The sequence below is a fragment of the Martes martes genome, assembly GCF_963455335.1.
Source record: "Martes martes genome assembly, chromosome: 11".
In the NCBI taxonomy this organism is placed as follows: Eukaryota; Metazoa; Chordata; class Mammalia; order Carnivora; family Mustelidae; genus Martes; species Martes martes.
In genome coordinates, this window is record NC_137899.1 from 11275694 (window position 1) to 11285493 (window position 9800).

The following is a 9800-nucleotide window of genomic DNA, read 5'->3' on the forward strand; positions in this document are numbered from 1 at the left end:
CAATGAATGTACATTGACTCATTCCCACTCTTTGTTCAATGCTTCTGGAAATTTCTACCTTGTATAATATCCTCATGAACACAAGTATGGCAAAAAACACTTGAATGCTACTATGCTAACCAGGAACTCGTAAAATAAAATATTTTTCAGCTTTAGTTCTTGTCAAGTAGGAAAATTTAAGGTCAATTAATGTTTGCCAGCCTTTCTCCCCATCCCAAATGAAGGCCTTCAGAGAATTGTCCTTCCTGGTAATCCCATCCAAAGGATTCTGGGCTCCCACCTTCCTCCTGGCACTGCACCCACCCACTTTGCTCCACTGTGAGTAAGTTACCAATCACTCTGTTTGCACCCAAAAGCTTGCGCCATCCTCTAGTCACTGACTTTGAGTTCTCGTGGACATTCTCCTCTCAATCAAGCATACCTACGTTCTTGGGCTCCCACATCCTTCAAAGCCTGGGGGTGGGAGGGAGCCACTCAGGATTCTTACAACCACCCGCTGCTGCTCTAATAGGAAGGCAATTGAGTTTAGAGGTAGCGTGCATGCATGGACTTTAGTGAGATTAAAACCCTTGGTCCTCCAGCCTCCAGAGCGCATCCTTGGACAAGTCATCCCGTCTTTCCGAGCCTCAGTGGCTTCATTTGTAAATGGTGATACTACCAAAGCCTACGTGAGCAGGCTGCTCAAAGGGTAGAAGGAGACCCCACATATGTCAAGCATATTGATCAAAGCCCAGCAAAGGTGAGTGCTTGACAAATAACTAACAACGGCATTACCTTTATCCTACTATCCCTCGTATAAAATCAGCTTTGAGGTGCTGGGGATCCGGTTGCCCATGTTCTGTGCCTGACCTCACCACAGCTTTTTTATTCATTCTACACTCTCTCAACAGACCTTTGAATTCCTTAACGCCAAGGACTTTCACACTTGCTCCGCATGAGAAATCCATTCCCGTGGCCACACCTTGCACTTTTTCACTGTTTACAACTGTTTGCCTTTTGAAATCTTAAACTTTGATAGTCCACTCTCTGAGAAACAGTTCCTGTCAGCTCTCTCCATCTGGCTCCAAATGTACCATTTCACATCATCCATGCCTCTGATTCCTGGAAGGCTCTATTTTCCACAAACTACCAGTTGCTTTCTTCACCAAGTTCAGTTCCCCATGTCCACCTACCATTTCTTTATTGACATTTCCTTGTGGCCCAACACTTTGCTGTCCTTTTGTGGCTTCTGCCCCACCGAAACCTGAGTCTAGCTCCCTCCCCACGCCCTGTCCAGTGTGGTGGCCGGCCAGCCATGGGCTGCGGTCACTCTATTGTGAAGCACCAATTACAGAACATTTTTGTCATCACAGAAAGTTCTACTGGACAGCAGTGCCTTATCCAAACAATGACCTTTTCCTCTTCTACACCTTGTGGTTCACAACACTCTTGGGTTAAACAGAACAACTCTCAGGTTGGTACCCCTTGAAACTTGAGTGTGTTCAACCTCAGTGGTCCTCAAGGATGCCTGAGGCTCTTCCCCACTAGCTCTGCCTCCTACCTTCTTCTGCCCCACTACAAAATTTCGACTGGTTACCCAAACCTTCCAATACACTCCTTCACCACTCCCAGCAGATGAACTGACCTTCCTTTTCACTGCAAAAATTAGTTATAATTCATGAGAATTCTCTTAATTCCCTTCTCTGTCAGGTATAACCCCAGCTGTCTATGCCCATACTTTATTTCTTCTTCCAACTTACAGATAATCCTCCTGCCTGTGCTTAGGATCCCCTCATCAGCCCACAAATATGTATTGAGCAACTACTAAATGTCAGGCACAGTTTTAGGTGCTGAGATTTAGCTGTTAACAAAACAGTGTCTCTAGCCTCATTCTTATGTTGTCAGGTAGACAACAAAGAAGTATCTCGAATGGTCATAAATCTAATGGAAGGAAAAAAAAAACAGTCTAGGTATTAGGGAGTGTCAGGGTGGAGTCAGTTGCTAGTTTACATTGAGCAGTTAAGAAAGGCCTTATTGAACAGGGACAGCTGACCGGCAAGTCAGGAAGTGAGCTAAGGAGCTGTCTGGTGGAGAAAATGAGGAAATTCCTGGCGGCAGGAGGGGTAAGTGCAAAGGCTCTGGGGCAGGTATGGACTACGTGTATTGGAGGGATAACAAAGGCACCTACATGGGTGGATGTAAGGACAGGATAACAGAGATAAGATGTGGTTAGGGGCATAGCCAGATCATGTCGCTCCTTTCTGGTACAGTAAGAACTCAGTGGGTCAAGAAGCCATGGAACGGCATGAGTAGGGGAGGGGCCTCATCTGACTTATGTCTTTTAAAGGGTCATTTTGAGTGTTGAGTTCTGATCATCCTTTAGAGGCAAGGATGGGACTAGGGGTATTTGCTAGGAGGTTATTGCAATGATTCAGGTGCAGTGACAAATTCTGGTCAGTTGGGATGGTGAGTTCACCAAAGTGGTGGTGATGGGGTGGTAACAAGTGACCTGCAAATGGACTTATTTTTTTTTAAAGATTGATTTTATTTATTTTAGAGAGAGAGAGAGTGTATGTGAGCAGGGTAGAGAGGGGCAGAGGGAGAGAGAAACATGAGCAGACTCCATAGTGAGCACAGAGCTCGATGTGGGACTCAACCTCACAACCCTGAGATCAGACCTGAGCCGAAACCAAGAGTTGGACGCTCCCCTGACCATGTCCCCAAGGTGCCCCACAAGTGGACCTATTTTTAAATCAGTCAAAAGAGGATCACAGACTATACCTGGGCTGTTACAGAGAAGGGACCAGCAAGGGGCCAGCAGCCAGCCACAAGAGGGCTGTAGCCCACCCCACAGCGGCCACAAGTAGAAGGACTCAAAGATGGCCTGAGAGCTCCCTCCAGGGAATGAGTCAGCCGTGAGCACATGCCAGGCCCACAGGGCATGTGGCCGGTTTTGTTTTCCCTTGCTGTGTTTTGTCAGTGGTGACAGGCTCAGCTCTGGAGATGGGGGGTGGAGGGTTGGTTAGAGGCAAGAGAAGAGAAGGAGGACTGAGAGCAGTGAAAGTGGGAGGTGACCAAGAGTCAAATACTTGCAGCAGCACAACAGATAGATGGCATAGAGTGCAACATCTTTCTAACACCCTTAATTCCAAAGCTAGGTAACAGAAAACCTAAAGGGAATTCCTCCGAGAGAAAGGGACCTGCTCCCAAGTTGGCAGCCTGATAGTGGCCACAGGGGCGCGTTGAAAGCTCCTGCTCATGGTTTCAGCTCTTCTCCCCAGACACGACCAGCACACACCCCTCCAGCTAAAGGTCTGAGACTAAGATGTTAATGGTGTTCAGAAAAGTCGAAAGGAGGATAAAGGAGACTGCACCTACTGTTTTGAATGGAACCACAAAAGAACCCAAAGAGTCAAAGCAGTCTTGAGAAAGAGGAACAAAGCTGGAGACATCACACTTCCTGGTGATCATACCATCCTACAAACTGCAAAGCTGAAGTAATCAGAACAGTATGGTATAGGCAGGAAAACAGGCACACTGACCGGTGGAAAGGAATGGAGAGCTCAGGAGTAAGTCCATGCATATGTGGCCAATTACTTTGTGACGAAGGCCCCAAGAGTAGACAATGAGGAAAAGGACAGTCTCTTGGATAAATGGTGTTGGGGAAAACTGAACAGTTGCATGCAAGAGAACGAAACTGGGCACCTGTCTTACCCTGTAGGCAAAAGTCAACTCAAAATGAAGCAAAGACTTGAACGGAAGATTTGAAATCATAAAACTCCTAGAAGAAAACAACATGGTAAGCTCCTTGACATCACTCTTGGTGATGATTTTTTGGATCTGACACCAAAAGCAAAGGCAAAAAAAAAGCAAAAATAAATGAATGGCACCACATCAAATTAAAAAGCTTCTGCACAGCAAATTAAACAATCAACTAAATGAAAAGGCAACCTATTGAATAGGACAAAATAATCTATCTGATAAGGGATTGATAAGCAAAATATGTAAAGAAGCCACATAACTCAGTAATAACAAAGATCAATCTGATTCAAAAGTGGGCAGAAGGGGCACCTGGGTGGCTCAGTGGGTTAAAGCCTCTGCCTTTGGCTCAGGTCATGATTCCAGGGTCCTGGAATCGAGGCCCACGTCGGGCTCTCTGCTCGGCAGGGAGCCTGCTTCCTCCTCTCTCTCTGCCTGCTTCTCTGCCTACCTGTGATCTCTGTCTGTCAAATAAATAAATAAAGTCTTAAAAAAAAAAAGTGGGCAGAAGATCTGAATAGACATTTTCCCAACGACATCCAGATGACCAACAGGTACATGAAAAGGTGCTCAATATCACTAATTATTAGGGAAGAGCAAATGAAAACCACAATGACATCACTTCACAGCTGTTAGAATGGCTATTACCAAAAGGACAAAAGATAATGAGTGTTGGCAAAATGTGGAGAAAAGGGAAACCTCCACTGTTGCTGGGAATGTAAGTTGGTACAGCCACTGTGGAAAATAGTATGCAGGTTCTCAAAAAATTTAAAGTAGTACTACCATATGATCCAGCAATCCCACTTCTGGGTATAAAGCCAAAGGAAACAAAAACCACTATCTCAAAGAGATATTGCACCCTGCCCTTGTTCATTGCATCATTATTCTCAATAGCCTCGACATAGAAATGACCTAAGTGTTCACTGACTGATAAATGGGCAAAGAAAATGTAGTATGTAGGTGAAATGGAATATTATTCAGCCGTGAAAAAGAAGGAAATTCTGCCATTTGCAAACAACATGGATGAATCTTGAGGGCATCAGGCAAAGTGAAGTAAATCAGACAGAGGAAGACAAATAGCGTATGATCGCGCTTGTGCGTGGAATCTAAAGAATATGAACTCACAGACACAGAGAGTGCAGCATGGCGGTTGTCAGAGGTGGAGGGTGGGGAGTGGGTGAGATGGGTGAAAATGGTTAAAAGGTACAAACTCCCAGTTACAAGATAAATACGTTTGGGCGGTAGTGGACAGCATAAAAATAAAAATAAAACAAAGTTAAAAGAACAGCATTAAAATTGGAAAGAGATGTGAATGGAACGGAGTAGAAAGCTCAGCAGCAGATAGATCAGTGGAGTGAAGCATACAGTATAATTGTACATATTCAACAGGTGATAGAAATGTCATTCCATAAAAGGAAATCAATAAATGCTTCTGATTAAAGCTTTTTCTTAAAGTTATTTTTGAACTTCAACGTGAACTTCACATTTTTGAAGTTATGGGTCTTCCCTGTTCTGTATGCCAAAACACAGCCCAGATATTTTGGATTAAAGAATAAAATGTCAAAAAACATTTAAAGAAACATGTAGATGAATATCTATTTAATTCCCCGATGGAGAGGAAGCTTCAGCATAAAGTAAAAAAAAAAAAAAAAATCTTACATTAGTCTACAAAAAACGCAAAGTCTCTTTTTATAAGAAACATTGTGAACAAAATTAAAGGGCAAAGAGCAAACTGGGAGAAATTAAAATAATATGTTCCTGACAATGGGTCAGGGCCCTTTATATAAAAGTTCTCATCAATAACAAAATTATTTTAAAATATATACATATATAAATTTGTATGCAATGAAAATTTATTTAAAATGTAAAATTATATGAGTCGAGCTCTTATAAATAAAAGATAAATGATGGGCAAAAACATGAACAGCTACTCAGAAGAAAGCTGTTCAGATGGACAATGATATGTTTTATCCCAACTAATAATTAAAAATCGAAGTTCCCACAAACCATATATTATATTTGGCCTGGGGGAAAGACTGTAATAACATCCAAGCCAGGACACAGGAGAAGAACCATGCCTTATGCTCCTGGTTGTAATGGAAATATGTAAAACCCTTTAGGAGGGCAATTTGGTAATATCTAGGAAGGTTTTATTTTTTTATTTTTTTTTTAATATTTTTATTTATTTATTTGACAGACAGAGATCACTAGTAGGCAGAGAGGCAGGCAGAGAGAGAGAGGAGGAAGCAGGCTCCCCGCTGAGCAGAGAGCCCGATGTGGGGCTCGATCCCAGGACCCTGAGATCATGACCTGAGCCGAAGGCAGAGGCTTTAACCCGCTGAGCCACCCAGGTGCCCCTCTAGGAAGGTTTTAAACATGCCCGTGCTCCTAGATCCCATGATTCAACCTCTAGGAATTTATCTTTAAAAAATAATCAGAGGTGCATTTGAGAGTAAAAACCCATCTGCAGTAGTATAATTTGTAAAATTTTGGAAACAAATTCAATGTACAATAATAGTAGACAGGTTTAACAATAAAGGCACATCTATATGATAGATTACTCTTCCGTCATTAGTAGTTTCAGGGACTTAGGCCATCGAAAATCATCACCCTATAGTGAGAAATGAAAATTATTATACAAAATTATGTTAACGGTATGACTGCAATTTTATTTTACATAGATATGGAAAGCATGGCGTATATACAGGGTATACGTGTATGTATGGTAAGTACATGGTACATCTACGTATACACATGTAAATGATCTTTATCAAAATTTTAATTATTTCTGGGAGAGATGATTAAGTGAGGGTTATACTTTTGTCGTCATCTATATTGTCTACATTTTCTACAAGTGTGTATTACTTTAAAAATCAAGATAGATGCCATTTAAAACGCCGCGATTCTGTATTGGGAGTGGCGGGATCGCAGAGATCCCTTAACGCAGCAGCCCTCTTAGGCTTTCGTTCTGTACAGATGCGCCAGAAGAGGGCGCCGCAGCCTCTCCCCACACGCAGGAGAGCTCGGTTACCTATCAGGGATCAGGGATGCGCCCTCCCCAAGTCCGTAGGATCCGAACTTGAAAAGTCTCCCTTCCCTGGTGGTCACATTCCTTTTCCGGGTCTCCCAGAAATTTGTACAGAAGAAGGCTATGCAGTTTTGAATGCCCGGTAAGCGTTCCCTCTGGTCACACTCTTGACTAACACCCAGGGTGGGTGGCTTCTGTTCGGTCACCCCTCTGACCCCGGCTGCTAGATCCCACGGGTGCCCCTCGTCAGAAGAGGCTGAGGCAAAGCAGGACCCTATTCCACGGCTTCGCCTTACTGGCCACGCACGGGTTTATGGAAGTGGGCCCATTCGCACCTACAACCTAACAGGCTGCCCCGGCCCCCAGCTGTCCCCAACCCTTCCCTGCTCCTTAAAAAGTGCTTGCTATTCTCCTCGGTATCGACAGGGGGCAGCAGATATCCTGGCATGCTCTGCTCTCTAAAGGAAGTTTCCAATTTGGAGATCCTCAAGTTGCTCTCCATTGTATGACTGTTTTACTTTACCACGGGACGTGGCCTGGCAGTTCCTTCCTGCACTAGCTGACCATTTTGGGAGCCTAAAACCCTTCACCTAGTAAGAGTGCTTGTAACTCAATACCGAGCAAAGGTGAATCTGAGTATTAAAGTGTCCTGGATAATAATTATTGCAGTTGGCCTCCGCCGAGTCAGTTTCATCACTATCTAAGCATGACAAAGCCCCAGACTCCTCTTTGGGCCTGTCGTTGGTTCTGTCTCTCCCACACGCCTAAGTAAGCTTTATTTTGACTCCTTAAAATGCCCTCAGGATGGGGCTGCGAGGAAAGGAAGAGGGAAGACGTTTATAAAATTATAGCTCCGCCCACAGTAAAAACGTGTTTTCTCTGATGCGTCCCCATAATGGAGATGCTTTTCTTTCAACAGTGATTATTTCTGGAAAGGATGCTAATAAGGGATTTACATCTCCTATATTTATCTCTACTTTCCACGTTTCATACAGAAAATGTGTGTTAGAGAGAGAGGGCCCAGGGCCACTGACCAGCCTGACAACTTTGTTCAAAATGTCTTACAAAAGCGACAGCAGCTTGATGCTGAGCTCCTGAGCAGCCCGGAACAGAAGTCTTATTTTGGTTTTAGTCACTTTGGTTTTGTCCACTTTGTGAGTTGTCAGTGGCTCCTCATCGGACCAACACGGGAGGTGAGGACTCTGGAGAAGGGAAAGGTAGACGGACCAGTGACATTCCAGTCAGCCACGGAGCCACAGTATGCAGACGGGTCCCCCCAGGACCAGTCTGCCCTGATTGCTTTTTTTTTTTTTTTTTTTGTCAGAGAGAGAGAAAGAGAGAGAGCATGCATAAGCAGGAGAAGTGGCAGAGGGAGAGGAAGAAGCAGGCTCCCCACTGAGCAGGGAACCTGACAGGGGCTCGATCCCAGGACCCTGAGATCATGACCTGAGCCAAAGGCAGAGGCTTAACCGATTCACCCAGCCAGGTGCTCCCCTGATAGCTTTTCATAGCTCGTCTGCTCCTCTCCCTGTGCTCCACAGAGAGACAATGACAGCTCAGTTCAGTTTGCGGAACTTTTGAGAAAAAGGAGAAGTAGTACCTAGTAGGTAGCGGGCACGCCCTCTGTGCCTTGTGGGGCTTAGCTCGGGAGCCCTCCCCGCAATCCTCTGAAAGGGGGTGCCATTATTACCAGCATTCACTGGTCAAGAAATGAGCAACAAATGGGTCATTTGCCCAGCACCCCCAATTTGAAAGTGGTGGAAGCCAAATTTGAACCCAGGCAACCTTGCTGCAGGACCAACTCCCTTAACCATGACTTTTCACATGGAGTTTTTCCTATTTCAGATCCTGGGAGGTACAGAGACTGTGCCCTTGGTGACCAGGAGCCCGCAGGTAGCCGCATCCATCCCAAACATTCGGGTCCTCTTCCCGATGGGCTGTCCTATCCAGTAAGACGCCACCGGGCCAGTGTGAACCTCAGGTCACTTGGGATGCTATGTATGGTTCCAGAGACCGTCTCCCTCTTAAGCCAAGGAAGGCTTCAGAGGAGAGGTCCTCTGGAGAGGACCTTCCTCCTTGGAACAAGGACCCTTGGGGGAGATCTGGCCTTTCCGTGCCTCCATCTGAAAGCTAAGCTCTTCTATGGGAGTCTGGATTGAAGGTTAGGGATGATGGCTCAGAGGGGGAAAGTGTGAAATGGTAATCGCTTTCATATGACACTTGAGAAATGTTATAATAAAGCTGAGTAAATGGGAGCATGAGTTAGCCCAGTCTTTTGCCTAATGATGTCACCCACTTTCTGCTTCCTCCAGCCTATGATTAATAAAAGGGGGATTATTACAGTAACTCATTCCTAGTGGGCAGCAGTGACGTCAGCAACAGCTGAGCAAACTGACTACATTTAGTCGTGCGTGTGTATGTGGGCATTTTTTTTTTTTCCCTGTGACTAACATGAAGCTAAGAGCATCTAATAAAACAAAAGCTCCTTGCAATTTGGGGAACTTACTGGGTGAACTCTTTCCTACGGGGAGCACCATTTTTTTCTCATGTCATAGTTCAATAATCACGTTGGAGTTGGCCAAATGACACGATGGGCTTTCTGCCCCTGTTCACTAATCAATCCCAAATTGATCCCGGCTCTTTGGGAGAAGCTGTTTTCCTTCTAATACAATGGCTCTTCCTTCCTTCATCATTCTCTCTCACCCTTGAAAAGGAACTCAGTGAGGATCAAGAAAAGGGACAGTGGGCATCCGTAGTTTTTCTGAAAGTTGCAGATGAGTTGTAGAATCTGGAGGTTCTAAACTCTCAGAACATTGCACCTACAGTTTGCTTTCCCAAGCTGATAAAGGCTTACAGAGGTCCTGCTTGCTCGTTCACCTTTGCAAACTTGACCTTCCTAAAATGAGAGCGAGGCACCTGGAAATATTTACTAACCGAGCTGAACCAGAGCCAGAGCGTGCTGTCAGTGTGCACAAAAGTACACAGTGACCGGAATAGTGGTGCTCCCGTCGTGCGGGTCCGGACGTGCCACGGA